Here is a 19,200-nt window from a genome sequence, read left to right as displayed (position 1 = left end):
TGCTCATAAAGGTTGTCAAAATACAAATTGGAACTAATTTGCAATGTCTCATGTATATTCTAGGAAGGTCGACTACAAAAACATACACTTTTATCGTCGATGGTGTTTAACCAAACTGGGGCTCAACCTTTAAGCTTACACGCCCTGACCGCGGACGTGTATAGTTACGAGAACGTTGCTCTCCTCAATGAAGGAGAATATTGGTTGAAGTCGATCCGGATATAGCTGTGTTGCATGGATCTCGGCGAATGTTACTCCTACTCCCTGTAAAGCCCCACAGCTTACGGTAACTTAGATAGATACACGCTGGAAAAGAGTCCCGGAAGTGGTGGAGTATCCCGAATCAACATCAACATGGCTCCGTGCCATCAATACAGAAGCACTGATTTGTCTTCAATTACATTGACATGTGCCACTACTGAAGATGATAGATCGCTGAACACCGGGTGTCGTGTCAGCTATTAAAATATGACGTTCCGTACATTTAGCACATTGTCTTTAGAATCTGTTGATCCTTTCCAGCTCTATTCTCAACTCTGTACACCTGGTGCACCAAATCGTTTAGGATTTGGTCTTTATAATCGGCTAATCCTTTTACCCGATGCTCGGTTAGGAGCACCTGGTGTCCTACAACATTTTTTATTTGTTCCTTTGAATCTGCTAATATTTGTTGTTCGCAATCTGCTAATGCCTTTTAACCAGAGTTTATAGAGTGTTGGTAACCTTCAAAAGATTTTTGTATAAAGTCACTATACACCATTTTTGCTGTACGGCGACGGAATGTATATAACCTGGTTTTGGACAAACCAGTGATTGAAGTAATGAGCAGTGCCTCCTCCGTCGGGTCACCATGACACGCAACCCTAACAAATTACCGAGTCTGGTGACCAGAGAGGCTGTTCACCTCTCATAAGGATTCAGGAGAACTGAGACCGATCTATCCGAAAATATTATTTGCAGAAGATGGACAAACTTTAGTGTGCACAATGAAGAAAACTTTTGTGCTTCAGTCAACACATAGATTTATTGATAACTAAAACAGTATACAGAATGCAGCTCCATAGGCCTTCATTGCTTTTTAAACCGATCAACAACAGACATCTTGTTGAGACAGATCAGGCTACCTTCAAGACGTTTAGTTTGTTTTGAATTTAATATTGAGTCACACTTATCTTTCTCTTTCAAAGAGCCGTACATCTACATCCCGCTATGAAAGTGTCACAGTATCCATATATCTGGCATCCCAGGCCTACACTGCAGAATGCTTGGAATTTGAAAAGCCTTCTGTCTCGCATATAACGAATCTGTCAATCTCGAATCTCGACACTTCAACTGTATCAGGTTAATATTCCATTTTCGATATGTCTGTTCACTACAAAACACAACCCAGTTCGGATAAATAAAAATGCTGTAATATATATTCCCAGTGATTAAATCTATATCCAACGTGGCACCAAACAAACTGCATTCATTTAAACCAATCTCTTGAAGTCAGCTCCTCTGCCGACTGGTTATAGTCTATAGGCATGCAAATGCTGGTTTTGATCGTTATGGGAGTGCGACCACTATATATTCACCCCTCCACCCCAGGCCCCACCCCTAACCAGTAAACACTTACATCATAATGCATTCTGCCGTGCCGCTGATGTAGAGGTTGTGTACACATTGACGTAAGTGTTGGTTTCGCCGCAGCATCAGTAATGTCAATATGGTACATTAGGAGATCGATACTGTTGATTTCAAAGCGTAGTTTTTATCAATATGAACTTAACTACCGGACAAACTAAAGTACCCACTTATATTTCATGGTTGATAATATAATACAAAGAAAATGGTAATCGTTTGTATGTTGGTTTGCTGTTTAACGCCGCTCTCAGCACCAGACAATCCCGTGATCAACAGTATGAGCATCGATCTACGCAATATGGATATCATGATATGGCCAGGCTTACTGACTTGGGTGAGACATGATATCGTATGATAAATTCCGTTGATCGATGCTCACCCTGTTGATCACTGGATTGACTAATCCAGACTCGAATATTTACAGACCGCTGGAATATAGACAACATATTGATGAGTACGGCGTTAAGCAACAACAAATCAAACAGGCAACTTCGTCAAGTAATTGTTTGCGATATAAAGTATGATTATTGGTGGTGTAAATGCAGATATATAAGTAACTTAAAACGTCAAAGCCAGAAATAACAAGTCTCAAGTATCCGATGATGACACCAATCATCCGTAGCATCGGGGAGCTGATAGAGCTCTGATTGCGTCATGTTCCGCTTGTATACCTTGTGTCCCAAAACAACAACTGCCATTGGTATCGTCAGTATCGTTTTTGTTTACCGATAGTATTTTATATTTCACTTTCAAAGCGCCCTATGAATAAAAGATTTGTTTTATTTTCTTATATGTTGCACTGAGAAACCGGAGACACGGCAAAGATCTTGCGATGATTACTCTCAGTAGGGGCCTTGGTTGAAATCTGACAAGCCCAGGCTATGGATGAGTAGCAGATTTTAGACAAACGTGACGCCAGCAGTGCGGTGTATGATTTAAGATGAAATCGATGAAAAGAGTCGGCGGTGACATTTGAATGTAACCTTTCTCTACACAATTTAAAATGTAAAGAGAAGAAGGGTGCTGGAATGTATAACCATTATCCGAGAACTACAGCTGAATGTCTAATGGACTTCAATAAACAACTGTTGTAACGAATTCTAAAGATGACTCGTTATAATCATAACTTTACCCACTTGGCTACCCAACCCTCCCATGAGATATGTAGACTTACAGGTTTTCGGCTTAACCTGATCAAGTGAATACTAGTGCATTGTGTGATCATGTCGCAACTACTTATATATATTATCGTGAAGGGATGCACATCTGTCAGTTGATTGTCAGCATGTCCGAACAGCTGAGACAAGGTCGCCGGTTAACATTCTCTGCTCCCCTATTTAATGACGTTAACTCAACCTGCCGTCTGTGCCAACTTAACTACCGGGTCATGCATATGTAGACAAGCTCAGGTCAACCTGAACATGCTGTACGATACTTAACTCTTTATGCAAATTATTCAAGTTTAAAAAAATACATATGGATTATATATCGATTTAAGGAATGAAGGGGCCGTTTATGATAACTGAGTGAGTGAGTGAGTGGGGTCTGTGTTGAATCATAATTTGTTTGTAATCGAATATGGACGAGTCAATCCAGTGATCAACAGCATGAGCATCTCCTCTTAGAAGAAACATGGATTACTGAAGACTAATTCCAACCCGGATGTCCACGGGATTAGATGACTCATAACGACGTGTCAGGTATATGTGTAGTGAAAACATGAGGTATGAAAATGATACATGTTCACTATGCTCAGCAATATTTCAACAACACCACGGAGGGGGACACCACAAATGGGCTTCACGTACTGTACCCATGTGAGGAATCGAACTCAGGTCTTACAATAATGTATTTGTTGTGGGTATCAGCAACTACATTTGTGGGGGACAGTAGTGGCCTGGACTAACAGCTAGTCTCTGAATATTTATACTTCAGGGTCTGTACGACAGACTAGTAGTGGACCTGTCGTCTAAAACGCCGCGGATCGCTGTGTTGCTGTGGGCATTGGAAATGCCAGAAACCAATGGTCGAATCCAAATTCGAATCCAGATCCAGTCTATATTTCCAAGTTTGTATGCACCATGTATGCGGTCGTGGTCTCTCCACTGTGGTGTACGTCTAGGACCGACATATTCTGGGTTTTTTCAACTGCATTAGGCTGACGCGTATGTTTGAATCTTTGGCTACATTAGTCGCGAAGCAGTATCCCGGGTGGATGAGGATGCAGCAATATTTATGACATCTTTCCATGTGAAACACAGAAGTTTCGACCAAAGTAAGCCCTAGGTACCACAATGGAACAACACACTTACCACCTGTGCGTAAGTGCGTGAGTGCGTGAGTGCGTGAGTGCGTGGGTGCGTGAGTGCGTGGGTGAGTGAGTGTTTAATGACGCGTTACACTATGCCATCTGTTCATTACACGATTACCTTCGTGGCTTAGCTCTTGCAAACCAGTGATAGATAACGCGAGCAACATAAAATCACCTTGGTAAAGGATCGTTTTAAACAAACTTTTAGTTACCATGACAATCATCCAAAGAACAAACTTCCAATGTAAGTCATCATGTCTGCAAACAGGGAACCCACAAAGATGCACTGGGTTAACTAAAGACACAACGGGTCATCTGGTCAACGACTACCCGCACAGAATATACCGTTAACGTGCAGGTTAAACTCAGCGTACACAACACATGATGCGAGCTCGCTCAGCCATTAAGTACGATGTTATCAATTCTGCTGAAAATAGCATCTTTGTTTTCAGTTGAGACAATACAACAACCATGAGTTAGATGGATGAAACAGAGAACGCATCCAGGTCTTACAAACGGAAACCGTTTTTTGAAGACGAGTCAGGATTTTAACGCGTATTGCATCCCACCCTTGGAACACGAAAAGCTAAACTACAAATCTGAACAAAAGTCTTTGCGTGACATTAGCTCCCTCTCGACTCAGTCTTTCATTGAATAATTGATATTTTGCCCTTTACACTCGCATGCTGTATAAACAAGGCTCTGTCTCTTGGTGATCATGTACGACTAAATTGATGTAATTCCCTAAAATGAAGAACCTCCCTGGAAGGGGCTACAATTACACGGAATGGCGTGGAATTACGTTTACCACCAGCGACCTGAATACCAGGGCAGAGGCCATTCTGCGACCCAGTTCCTGTGTTTCAAAAATCGTTATTTCAACATCTGCTACAGAGCATTATGCTCCGACATTTGAGTCCGGAGATAAAAAGAAAAAATCCCATCTCTTTGCTACTGCTGATGCTTTTGAACGAGAGTGGCCAGTTGGTCAGTAGAGACACGGCTGACCATTGTCAGTCGGCAAGGATTTGGAGTCAAAGCATCCAGTCTTGGATATTGTTGATAGAATCGCGGTGCCATCGAGGACAGAGAGCCTGTATTATCAAATCAAACACTGCATGTTTGCATTGTTAGGACTTAACGAGGAATGGCGCGTATGAGAACGACCTGCCAATGAGAATTTCATAACATTCTTCCAATTAGGAAGATGATGGTTGGACAGGTTGTTAGCAAGGTAACCAGAACAGTATCTTGGGAAAGATCTTGTAACATAAACAATGATAGCCATAACGTGATTCTATAATATTTAGACTGGTTGTTTGTTGGTATGGCGCAGCACTGGGGCGAAAACAAATAGAGGCAAATGATACTGGCTTGGATGAAGCGGTTCAATGTATCATTATCAGACAACGACAAGAACCCCATATGGGCGACTTGTCCGGAGCACGCAGGATACCAGTAATCACAGCCCACACGCGCCACGCTCGTGTTACAGCCGCTCACAAAACATAAGCAGAGAGAAAATACGAACTTACCTTCGGTATACAGCGAGATGATAGCGGGAGGCACGCTTCTGAAGCTAGAATCCCGCGACTCGGGGCTTGTTCAGCCTTGTTAAAGAGCTGGCCGAAACAGTGCTCACTCGAACCTCTCGCTGTTTATATCAAATTAAGAAAATTTGATTCTCATCTACTACTGCCTGTTTAGCACACTGGCGAGTCCGGCAACTGGCTATTGATTTTCCTCCTCGCTCATGTCCAAACGTTTAAGGTAATGCAATTCCATTGTACAGAGCCCAAGACCATTATGCAGACGACATGCAGTGTGGGTAATACAGCGCTTGGCCTCGCACTAGTTACCTCCCTTCCATCACCCACAGCCATTACGCAACACGCGCGTCAGGGGTGATAATGAATTATCAATACGTTATTCAAGTTCAACAAACACTCAGTCAAGAGAGGGTTCGGGAAAACCCGGGAAGTTTCGATCTGAATCGGAAGAATTCGGGAATCTTCGTTGTTTAGGTCGCAAGACAATGAAGGGACCCGCACAAACAGCTGACATTTCATTACCGTTATTTTCATACAACCACAAGTTCTCGATTGATCCTCTTATAAAGTAATTAGCTAGGGAAGCGAGCGATTGGCATTTGCATTAGTTTTCAATTTCCTATCCATAGAAAGTGTTATGGGGCGAAGGAGGGGGACCCCGACTCAAGTGCCGTAATCTAGTCTTTTCAAGAGGGGACTTTCTGCTCCAGTGCCAGATTTTCGCCAAGATGTCCCGATGGCTAGTCGGACCCATTTAATCGATTCAAACTGATGCAGTGAATATTTGGCGGCAAAGGGTCCCACAAGTTGTGGAAGTTGAAAGGCAGGCTTGATGTAGTGTTTGCCGCCAAATAATTGCTTCACCTCGCGCCATCGCTGTCTCAGCCTATCACTCTGATAGAGGAAGACGATTGGCAGCTATCTGCAAGGGCCATGACCCGTGGCAGTTCGTTTAAGCCGTTATTTCCCTTAAATGAATTTGATTACTTTGCTGTGTCTAAATCGCATTTTTGGAATGTCATCAAGTTTGTTTGAATTACCACAGTCAGTGGATTTACGTATGTTTTTGAATCACATTTGATAAAATATTGAACAATTTTGTTTTAAGAATGAAGATTTTATGGATATCACCTGATGAAGGAGTAAGCATTAACTCCGAAACGTTGTGTTCTCTCATAAAGAAGTTGATATCCATAAAATCTTCATTCTTATGTATTTACACTTCTAAATGACATTCAAAGACTTAATTTTGTTTTAATACATTTTAATAAAGCATGAGTCTTCCTGGGAGTAAATATAACGAAACGGATTACAATAAAATTGAGTGAATGAGAGTTCAGCGTTACTATTATTGTTTGCGTAGCTTCGTGGTTCAGTACGTTACGCGTGAGATTCCAGCATGGATGCAGTCACAGTGTTATCTGCAGAGATGTGACAAAAGCTACGTAAAACAATATTCAGTCATCGTTATTTTTCAGCGGTGTGTAGAAAACCAAAACCTTTGTTGACATCATGCTTACCGAGTATTGACATCACACAAACATTCTGGGTTATTCTGGGGTTAATGGGTTGGGTAGCTTAGTGGTCACGCTAAACATAACGGGTTCGATTCCTCATATGGGTACATGAACCCCATTTCGGGCGATCAACGGAGTGATACTGATTGACTATTGCTGAAAGCGGCGTAAAATCATACCCACTCATGTGAGGGTTCGTCCCTGGTCTAAACAATATTGGGGGCGGTGGGGTAACATCTAGTTTAATGCGATCGCTCGTTATGCTGAAGACCCGGGTTCGATTCCCCACAAGCCTGTTTATGGTGTCCCCCGCCAGATTTGATATTGTGGGCTAACAGCGAGGAACACTGAACGCCCCGGGAGTGACACACAATTCACAAAACCACCGAGACTGTAACCAGGATTTACTATGTGCAGGTTATAATTTCATAACATACTATTTAACTTAAACACAGTTTTCTTTTAAAGCAGGAAGGCAGCGTATTTCCCCAAAATCTGAGTCGCACTGTGAACAAACCTTCGTAGTTTCGACCGCTTTCTTTGTTGAAAGTGGCAAGCTGATTGGCTATAGCTAGTGTGAGAATGCGGAGCCAGCAAAGGGAGGTAATAAAATTATATGACGATGCATCCAGTAGCAAGTCCACACTAAGTGAGTTGCCAAGGGACGTAACTCTGTAGTACTCATGAAAACCTGGTCCAATTTTGGGGGTCCTTGTTTTACGCGTTCTGGCTTTTTCCAAGATGTATTTGGGTGAAAAACAACGACTGGTCCCTTCAGAAGATATTCCCGAGTTGGCGCCATTGGCGAAAAAGGTTGGTCTGCTCTGTTCTTTCATAGTTTTCCAACCCTTTAAAATATTGCTGAACATTGAAATTTGTTTTATCAATCGATGGCACACTTTAGATTATTTCTATCATAAGCACACATCAATCCTCTCCATTATAAAACAAATTTTAACTTAATGTAACCAGGGATGCACATTTCAGATAGATTTGTGTGAGGGAGGGGTGTATTGCCAGGGGCAGACAACTCCATGTGTGAATCCAGCTAACAATGATCGTGTCATTAACTCATTCATTGAGTAATTTTATTTAACATGCTTAATATGTTTTAAAGTGTTCAAATGTGTGTACTTTGATTATTACACAGGTAGGAAAGCATTATTTATGTTTCAAATACCTTGTGCAATATGTATGTTATTTTCAGATTTACATGTATTTTCTGTCTGTATCCAGAAGTGACAGCCATAGAACACAAAATTGTGGCTAATAATAGTAATATTTGAAAACTGACAATATTTTACTGATCTTTTAATTTAAGCAGAATTCAGCATTATTCATTTGTGGATGTCATAGCACTTACATAAACACATGATGTAGATTTGGGTAGAGAGTAAGTATTTTTTGCACATTACAGCATCACAACATAAGCGCAACATACACTGATACAATTCAGGATCAGATTTGCTTCAGGTTTGAAACATGGTATCTTCAGCACTGTCTTTAAAAGCACTGTCTAAATTGAATCTTCAACACTGGTGATACAGGTTTAAGATTAGAATATATGAAAACATGTTACAATCTTAAGTTCATCTTAATTGATGCAAAACAAAGGTAGCACTTCATAATCTTGACTCTCTAACTTGAATCTGTTTCAATAATTTAGTGTTAAGATACTGATTGTGCCAACATTGACATTGTACATCAGTCATGATGTTTAATGAACCGTTTCTTTCTTATTCTGCAGACCTGAAACATATGTTGATTCGAAGTTCTAGGATGTTCAAAGAAGACGTATAATTCCAGATGAAACATTTTTCCTCTGTAAAGCACTGTGCTGATAGAAAAGACTATTAATATATTTGTGGTTCAACAACATTTACTTAAAATAGTTTGGTACTTGAAATAAATAGGTGTGACGTTTTTTTCACAAAAATGGAAATGTGGACATTTCGCAGAGTTGACAGTAGTTGACTTGATCACCTTGTTGATCAAGAACGGATGGACAGAATTTAATCAGGTAAAGTTTGTTGCAATGCTGATGTATCAACAAACCTTGGAAAAATAGTTTTAAAAATCTGAACCGTTGATCTAAAAATGGTGTGGACTTGCTACATCCAGGGAATATTGGAGACTGATCGGAACGTTTACCCTGGAGATGTCGATGAGCAGCACCCTGAAACATACAGTCTTTGAAATATTCTGTTATCTCGGAGGGCAATATAAAATATTTTAAACTTTAAACTACAGACATTGTTTGACGTGTTTGCATAGCAGCAAAGACACATGAAACTATGAATAGCAAGTGAGCCGTATTTGCGTGTCGCTGAGCACGCGCCATGATTCTCAGTCGTGCAGGGAACAATTTGTGATTTGGTTTTATTCATAAGTGTAATAACGATTAGCAAAAACTATTGTTTTAAAGCAGACAATAGTTATTGTTTACCTTTTTGTGTTATACATCTAGATTCCTTTGTTAATTTCGTGGGTAAAGCGTTCAGATCCGGGTTACAATTGATCTTCAGTAACCCATGCTTGTCGAAAGAGGCTCGCTGACTTAGTTGACACATGTCATCGTATCTCAATTATGTAGATCGATGCTCGTGCTGTTGATCACTGGTTTGTCTGATCCAGACTCTAGTGCCACACTAAATAATATTTTGGCCATACTATATAAGTTGCATGCTTCTCTTAGTGGTTGCACGGTCTGATGTACGCGCTGCATGCTTCTCTCAGGGATTATAGGGTGTGACGTACGCGTCTTTGTACACTGCTAGAGAGAGGCGTACGTCAGGCCGTATTAGCCGAGGTTCAAGTTCACAACGTATCCATCTTACCGCTACGTTAAATGTACAAAGTATCGATTGACTTTGTTTTGAAGATCCATAAGCTCACTACTGACTATATGGCAATTAAACTAAATTGCGTCTGTCTCCCGACTGGATTTTTAAAATCAGTGAAACTTATTCTGACAATCCCAAATCTGCTATAAAACGGTTAAGTATGTTTAAGTTGAGTGTGCCAACAATACAATGCATGAAATAGTTTAAATAAGGCAGTGAAAGTCGGTAAGATACATACATAATGAACTGAAAAACAGCTGATCGAACGGTTTTCAAACTCTCAAAACATGTACTGCCTGACAAAAGATAGGTTCCAGTGGTGAGATACCAAAAACAAGAATCTATTTCCATAACTACCAGACATCCTGCTAAAAGCAGTGTAGAGTGTACAATTCTGTCTATATCATGAACTCATGTTTATTATCATCACCAAGTAAAGAATCAGATGATTCCCGGGAAAAGCTATCTCATGGTAATATGTGTCATACACGTGTCACAGTTTTTTATCATTATCCAAAAATAATGAATCAGATTATACCTGGGAAACGTTATATCTCATGGAAATGTTTTTGTTACGTGTTTCAGTTGTTCTACGTTTTCAGTGTTTCAGCGATGGATTACAACCTGGTGCCATTTTGGTAACGTTTGTCATTACTTTGGTCAAGTCATCCATGCATCAAGACACAAAATAGGGTAATACACGTATATATCGTGAAACGTATAAACCATTCATGGCACCATGGGTAACCTACGTTATTTGGGTCAAAAGGCGTAAGGCTGACTCGCAGGATTAACCTGTTTTCAGTCCTTATGCGTGTTCGATTGGATTAAGGGTGGAGTAGCGAGCTGGTCAATCCTTTCTGTCAACGTTACTCTGTGAACGTCTATAGCGCTCCCGTGGTCATCCATTTACAAATGGCCGGCACCTTGAAAATATTATATCTACCTAAAAATTCTTAAGGGAAGTAGTTTATTCAGCCCCTAGTAATGCGTAATTGAAATTTAACATTGTATATATATATGGCATAAAATTGAAGATATGGTCAGTTTTCATCAAATGTATGCAAAACATTCAGTTCTGAGAAAGAATATCGTGGATAGTACAATTCATAAAATTATACAGCTTATATCTTATGCTTACTGATGAAGCATGTACACTTGTATATCCATGTTCTGAATGATGAGACTTGTACTGTTGTAGTCTGCCATACGCACCGGCCTCTGTAAACCACCGGCCTCTGTAAACCACCGGTCTCTGTAAACCACCGGTCTCTGTAAACCACCGGCCTCTGTAAACCACCGGTCTCTGTAAACCACAGGCCTCTGTAAACCACCGGTGTCTGTAAACCACCGGTGTCTGTAAACCACCGGTCTCTGTAAACCACCGGTGTCTGTAAACCACCGGTGTCTGTAAACCACCGGTCTCTGTAAACCACCGGTCTCTGTAAACCACCGGTCTCTGTAAACCACCGGCCTCTGTAAACCACCGGCCTCTGTAAACCACCGGTGTCTGTAAACCACCGGTCTCTGTAAACCACCGGCCTCTGTAAACCACCGGTCTCTGTAAACCACCGGTCTCTGTAAACCACCGGCCTCTGTAAACCACCGGCCTCTGTAAACCACCGGTCTCTGTAAACCACAGGCCTCTGTAAACCACCGGTCTCTGTAAACCACCGGTCTCTGTAAACCACCGGTCTCTGTAAACCACCGGTCTCTGTAAACCACCGGTCTCTGTAAACCACCGGTCTCTGTAAACCACCGGTGTCTGTAAACCACCGGTCTCTGTAAACCACCGGTCTCTGTAAACCACCGGCCTCTGTAAACCACCGGTGTCTGTAAACCACCGGCCTCTGTAAACCACCGGTCTCTGTAAACCACCGGCCTCTGTAAACCACCGGCCTCTGTAAACCACCGGTGTCTGTAAACCACCGGTCTCTGTAAACCACCGGCCTCTGTAAACCACCGGCCTCTGTAAACCACCGGTGTCTGTAAACCACCGGTCTCTGTAAACCACCGGCCTCTGTAAACCACCGGTGTCTGTAAACCACCGGTCTCTGTAAACCACCGGCCTCTGTAAACCACCGGCCTCTGTAAACCACCGGTGTCTGTAAACCACCGGTCTCTGTAAACCACCGGCCTCTGTAAACCACCGGTGTCTGTAAACCACCGGTCTCTGTAAACCACCGGCCTCTGTAAACCACCGGCCTCTGTAAACCACCGGCCTCTGTAAACCACCGGCCTCTGTAAACCACCGGTGTCTGTAAACCACCGGTCTCTGTAAACCACCGGCCTCTGTAAACCACCGGTGTCTGTAAACCACCGGTCTCTGTAAACCACCGGCCTCTGTAAACCACCGGCCTCTGTAAACCACCGGTGTCTGTAAACCACCGGTCTCTGTAAACCACCGGCCTCTGTAAACCACCGGTGTCTGTAAACCACCGGTCTCTGTAAACCACCGGCCTCTGTAAACCACCGGTCTCTGTAAACCACAGGCCTCTGTAAACCACCGGTGTCTGTAAACCACCGGTGTCTGTAAACCACCGGTCTCTGTAAACCACCGGTCTCTGTAAACCACAGGCCTCTGTAAACCACCGGTGTCTGTAAACCACCGGTGTCTGTAAACCACCGGTCTCTGTAAACCACCGGTCTCTGTAAACCACCGGTCTCTGTAAACCACCGGCCTCTGTAAACCACCGGTCTCTGTAAACCACCGGCCTCTGTAAACCACCGGTGTCTGTAAACCACCGGTCTCTGTAAACCACCGGCCTCTGTAAACCACCGGTGTCTGTAAACCACCGGTCTCTGTAAACCACCGGCCTCTGTAAACCACCGGTCTCTGTAAACCACAGGCCTCTGTAAACCACCGGTGTCTGTAAACCACCGGTGTCTGTAAACCACCGGTCTCTGTAAACCACCGGTCTCTGTAAACCACAGGCCTCTGTAAACCACCGGTGTCTGTAAACCACCGGTCTCTGTAAACCACAGGCCTCTGTAAACCACCGGTGTCTGTAAACCACCGGTCTCTGTAAACGGGTCGATCATCCGATATTCCTGGGTTGATTTCTGGCATTCTTTGTAATTTGTGGAAGAACATGAAGTATGGTGGCGGTGTGGTCCTGTGCATAGAACTCATGTCACAGTCAGGTCAAGTTAGGCAACTTTGTTAGGCTCGGATAGTTCTTGGATGGGCGACCGTGTCTTGTAGCTTAACTTCCGAGAAATCCTATGACTTTAATCATGCCCCACAACGAAGCTCATGAGACGTATGGTCCAAATTGTGTTCAAAATTGCCTCTGTTTATCTATCAGAAAATGGGTACGTGGTAAGATAAGTTGTGTAATCACTAAACTTCTAGCGACCCACAGCTTGAGTTACCCGGAGTAATAATAATCAGATTGTTTGGGGGCTTCGGGCATGAATGGAGACATGCACATGATAGATGGGTTACCATTATTCATTATTATTTTAAAAAGAATATTTAGTCTTTAGTTTCAACCATCCTGTTGGTGTTTCTAAATATTCACGGATTCTGCCTTCGACGATCCCACACTCACACACAGACACGCACGCGCACGCACGCACAAGCACACAGGCACATGCACGCAGAGAAAGAGATGAGTCATCTGGACACATATTAAAAAGACAAACAGTACTTTAAATCTTTATATATTTTCCGCAGATTTCAGGTCACACGACTTTGCAAATTCGACTGATTAAAACGTGGAGGATTGATTAAGAGAGTCCCATATAATATATTGCGTGCAATATGAGAAACATAAAGTGCATTCATCCAAATATGCATGTAATGGTCCATCTACATGCATGTCCCTGTCTATATGTACATACATTGATGCATTATTTGATTTCAGGAAATCAAATCAGCGATTTCACACGCCTCGTGCAACAAAGCAGTTGATAAAATCAATATTGAACCGGCCCCGAGAACTATCACAAGTGTTGATACTGAGTTATGTCCCTTTAAGACTGATGCCTTATCGAAAGATTACTCACCACGCCAGTGCACAATTTCACTCGCATTCAATTCCCACAAAACCTAAAAAATCTCCGAACAATAAAAAACACCCAGTTAGTACGTTCACATAATGAATTATCCTTCACAAGATGAAATTACTGTTGCTAAATAAGGCATGGACTCATAAAATGTTGCTTGTTCACTGAGGGTATTAAACTGATAACGAGGCTTGTAAATAAGACGATTATTTCATACCGCTACTCACATGTCAGATACGAAAAGTACTTAATGTTAAATCCATCTTACATGGTATTTAAGGGGGAAATATGAAAATGGACAATGTAACGAGTATAAGGAATAATTACATTTGACAGTAAATCGTTCCTTTATTAAATATGGCCGAAAATTCGATAACAGTTATGTTTAAGAAAATCTTAGAGTTTCTCGTAAATCTGACATTAGTAAAGAATATTCACTGACGGTGAAATAAAGCATACCGCAACTTGAGGATCACTGTAAAATGGATTTCTGCATTTCTCGCTCGATTTCAAAGAAAAAAACGACCTGCGTTTTGTCTCAAAACCTTCGAAGCCTGAAACGGAATATTTCAAGATCCTTTCGACAACAGTTATTTTCATGAATTGAAACAGGGAATATTTTCTTTGCTCTTCAGTGTTGAAAACACCAATGGATTTTCCATTTTAATAAACCGCTTCTAGTTATTGTCATTCACAAGGGTTTTCTACAAGCGATGATGTCGTAAAAACACCGAATTTCGACTGTCGTTTAGCAGCGATATTGATTTGAATGTATCGTCCTATTCTCCCCGCTCAGGCTGTTAGAGCTCTCAAGTTTCTGAACTTCTTCATTCTATAATTACAGCTGACAACTGGGGGTTTAAGTGGACTCTTGCGTTTGCTAAGTGATGGCACACGAGCGCTGGTAAAATGCTAATTTATACCGTCATTTTCTTTTGGGTGGATCAACGCCCCAAACCGGAAGTAGGTGTCGCTCGGACATGCACATGCTATTTCCGTAACGACACATGCATGTTCCTCGTGGGGTAAATCGTAGCATTGTGAATTGAGGGAGGAATTACGATAGAATGATTTGGAAAGATAGCAAATACACTTATGCGGATTCTTTTGAATATGAATAGCAATTGCGGACGGTTTGCGTTCCAGATAACATTGGATTTAGATAAAAGTGGGAATCGTTCGTGAAGAAGCATTCATATCATAATGGTTAGCTCGAGGCGAGTTCGCAGTGAAGACTGGCTGAATGACGAGGGAGTTTGCTGGATGTTCGCCATTGTGAGATTCTCTGGTAAGGAGAACGAGGCATTATCGTTGAGGTCCAACAAACATGGCTTTTACGATTGTGTTCGCAGAGAATTGATTTAAAGGCTGTTTTCACAACTGTTAAATAATGCCAGTGAATGAAAAAAGGACATTGCTTGGTTCTCATAACAAAAACATTGAACATTCAAATAAATCTATTACAAACTTATAAGAGAAACTGAATTTAACGGATATACAATTTGCAAGGGGCATTCTTTTTAATCATACCCCAATTCAACTGATAAAAGCGAGTTTCTATTATGTAGATGACGACGAGAGCGGAAAAACTTGGTAATATGCCTGGAAATAATCTCCAATCACACCAAAAACGCGAAACCTAATAAGCACTGGTCCCTGCAAGTAAGACGGCAATGCCGACTAAAACTTCAAATACAATTAACATTTCAGAATGTTGTTACTTACATTATAGTATGGTTTTAGTAATATTTGAACATTTCAACTGTGCATTGTGATTTTTGAAAGTGATATCAATGAAGTAATCGGACGTTTCGGTAATGTGAAAATATTAATCTCTTATATATATCAGAGAAAAGTTGAATATTCAAGAGTTAATGTTTGATGAAAAACGCAAATTGGCACGATGCACAGGGAACTTTATTAATCCGCATAAATTAAGTGCGGACCCCCGAAACGCGGACTATTGTTTAGAGAGCGTTTCTTACGTCCTTCACACCAGGGCCTAGATTTTCGAAGATCTTTTAGCGCAAAGATAGTCGTAAGTGCCATACATTAACATCAACTTACGACTAAGAGAGCTTCGAAAATCTAGGTCCAGGAGTGGTGAGGTAGCCTAGTGGTTTAAGTGTTTGCTCGCCACAAACAATACGAGGGGCGATTCCCTACGTGGTTGCATTGTGTACTGACACACACACACACACACACACACACACACACACACACACACACACACACACACACACACACACACACACACACACACACACACACACACACACACACACACACACACCACCCGTGATATTGCTGGAGTATTGCTAAGAGCGGCGTAAAACCATACTCACTCACTCACTCACTTTCACTCACATTTGATTCAGGGCCGCGAGAGAAGCATGAAGGATGGGTTCTTGAGCGAATCAGGTGTCTACGTTTTACAACAAATCGGCATAATTTCTGTACCACCTCTACTGAGGTGAAATCCCACCCAAAGAGACCCCTAAGAAACATCCTCTGGCCCGGAGAGCGGAAGATGGCGGGTTCGATTCCCGACCTCGTTATACCAAAAGACGTTAAAATATGGCACTTCCTACTCCCTGCCTGGTTCGTGACAGTAATGGGTACGACAAGCACTGGTCAGCTCGGAGTCAGTATAATGTGTCTGAGTTATTAATACTGGTAATGTGCAAGCTTAGGTCCGGGCTAGTACAAGCAGCCACACGCATGCGCGTCGTCATTTGAGCGAAATATCCTAAGTGCGACGTGAAGTCCCATTTCACATCATCATTTATAAAGGAATAGAAGTCATAACGCTCATGGACGTCCATACAGGAATTCCTAACAAATTCCTAACAATAACTACCGCGGGTTCTGGTAATGGGACGTCCATGTTCATATGCGTTTTCCAGATTCGAGTGAGTGAGTGTAGTTCTACGCCGCTTTTTAGCAATATTCCAGCAATATCACGGCCGGGGACACCAGAAAATGGGCTTTACACATGGTACCCATGTGGGGAATCGAACCCGGGTCTTCGGCGTGACGGGCGAACGCTTTAACCACTAGGCTATCCCACCGCCCTTTCCAGATTCGAATTCAGATGTAATTTACACAATTCGCGCACATTTGAAGTATTCCCAACACGAAACCGAAACCCCAACCTACGAAACGTTTCATTTTTATAGTTCCTTGTATAAAATAGTTGTTGGTATACCGAATAGCAAAAGACGTTCAACGCAAGTTTCGAAATCTCATGAAAGTAAATGTTTATGTCTTTTATTTCAAACTTGCTGCGTTTCGTTTCTTTTGCTGTTCGGTACCGACATTTTGTGTAAGGGCAGGTGAACGCTTTTTTTCACGATCCTGGTTGTATAACTCGTAGTCGTTTTTGTTTTCCAGGTAACTGAAAAGGTCCAATCTTCAATACCATTACATTGATTTCGAATCTGCATGTATTTCTTAGATGTCCAAACATATGGGCTGACTGAGATGTTTCTCTGCAAAATGAAACTCATGTGTATTTCTTCATTTTTTGTCAAGTCCCTGATCTGCTAGTATTCGTGTCGTCATTCAGAGAGAAATAGATGGTGAAGCGTGCCAAGCAGGTTACCAGAGCCCCATCACTGTAACGACTGAAGCTAATTAAAACAGCCTCAACAGCTTTATTCCTTCATTTTTCGGGAGTCTAAACAAACGAAAATAATGTAATTTAAAAAAAAATACAAAAAGTCCAATCGAGTCTTTGCGAAGGAACAGTAAACACCTGGCGTATATTAGACAGGTGCGTCTCTGTATTTGTTTCAATTGAGAAAAAAAGATTAACAATTAACTTTGAAACGTTTCCCCTGAAAAGAATTTTTTTCTGGTCATTAACATGCCACCTCGCTCTTCCTAACCATCCATCATCCTCTTTCAGTCCCGAAGCAGCTTCCGCGGTTGTCATCACCAGATCATCACCAGATCATCACCTGATAATTTCACACATGAACATCACTAGATCAACCCCGCTACGCCAGCAGTGTAATTATAATGGGTACGAATTCGAACTCACAGTCAGCGGATCCAAACGCAGGTAAGGGGCGTAACTACAAAAAATGATCTTGTGGATTTCTCATGCAGAAGTTCACGTTGGTTAATATGAATCGGATAGCAATTATATACAGTTGACTGGTATGGACTACATCCATACTGATAGAGAACGTGGATGGCGAACACTCCTCCCGCCTCCATCACTGTGATTACACCATCAGCATCGGGAGCGATATCTATAACATACACAGTCATAATGAAGAAGTATTTAACATGGAGTATATGAGTAAGTGTTTACTAAACTCAGCTGGTATTTTCAGTGAAAATGTCTTTTAACTGAATTACGCTCATTTAACTTTACTCTCATAAATATATTTTTAACCGGAATTATTTAAGCATGTGGAAATGTACACTCACGTGCAGACAGTCTCACGGCGGGGGGTTTCGGTCTTTTAAAGTTTAAAATGAGGTCCAAGCAGAAAGTCAGGATGGAAGAAATTTGCCAGGTAATCATGTAAACGTGCGTGTGTCTGTGTGCGTGCGTGCGTGCGTGCGTGCGTTTCTGTGAAAAGTAAACTTTGTTTTGACATTTAAGTGGCAATTCAAATCGCTAACAGCTCATAATATCGGGTTTTTTTTGTTCAGTATTAAAGACTGGCGAAAACGTCCAGATCCTTGTTTGAAAGCACTTACAAGTACATAATTACAACACAGGTTGCAATTTTACGGAGGTATTTGAATGTTTAAATACCATTACATGTGTTGTTTCAAGGTGTTTTGGATTTAATTACTGGTTTTAAATATATATCTGTGGTAGTCTAGTTGTTTTGTTGATAGATGTCCTTTTGTTGACGTGTTTTTATAATTATTCTGTAATCATGATAAATCTATAACTTGTGTTAATTAGATATGCCTGAAATATTGCCGATGTGAGTCAGATCTTAACTCACTCACTGTTTCAAGGATTGTGAAAGTTAGGAGATGTGTTGCGAGAGGAGTGTGTGTGTGTGTGTGTGTGTGTGTGTGTGTGTGTGTGTGTGTGTGTGTGTGTGTGTGTGTGTGTGAGTGTGTGTGAGTGTGTGTGTGTGTGTGTGTGTGTGTGTGTGTGTGTGTGTGTGTGTGTGTGTGTGTGTGTGTGTGTGTGTGTGTGTGTGTGTGTGTGTGTGTGTGTGTGTGTGTGTGTGTGTGTGTGTGTGTGTGTGTGTGTGTGTGTTCCTACATCCAACATTTGACCCCACACCTCACGGAATGTAACCTGGTCCTTCAAGATCTTAAACGAATGATAAAAAACACTGAACTGTCACACAATCTTTTAACCA

The 19,200-nt window shown here is 41.7% G+C and overlaps 1 long non-coding RNA gene across 1 annotated transcript in view; it reads right to left on the bottom strand.

Annotated features, from left to right (window-relative positions):
• The window catches only part of LOC137258036 (uncharacterized), a 76,427-nt gene extending 70,682 nt beyond the window's left edge, over positions 1-5,745 (bottom strand). The window contains exon 1 of the long non-coding RNA XR_010954611.1: positions 5,473-5,745. This is a non-coding gene — a long non-coding RNA (uncharacterized lncRNA). The remainder of the gene's footprint in view (positions 1-5,472) is intronic.
• Positions 5,746-19,200: the final 13,455 nt, after the last annotated feature.

Source organism: Haliotis asinina, chromosome 12 (assembly GCF_037392515.1).
Source record: "Haliotis asinina isolate JCU_RB_2024 chromosome 12, JCU_Hal_asi_v2, whole genome shotgun sequence".
NCBI classification, from domain to species: domain Eukaryota; kingdom Metazoa; phylum Mollusca; class Gastropoda; order Lepetellida; family Haliotidae; genus Haliotis; species Haliotis asinina.
Note: the sequence above shows the minus strand (reverse complement) of the source record. Positions and strands in the feature narration are given on the sequence as shown.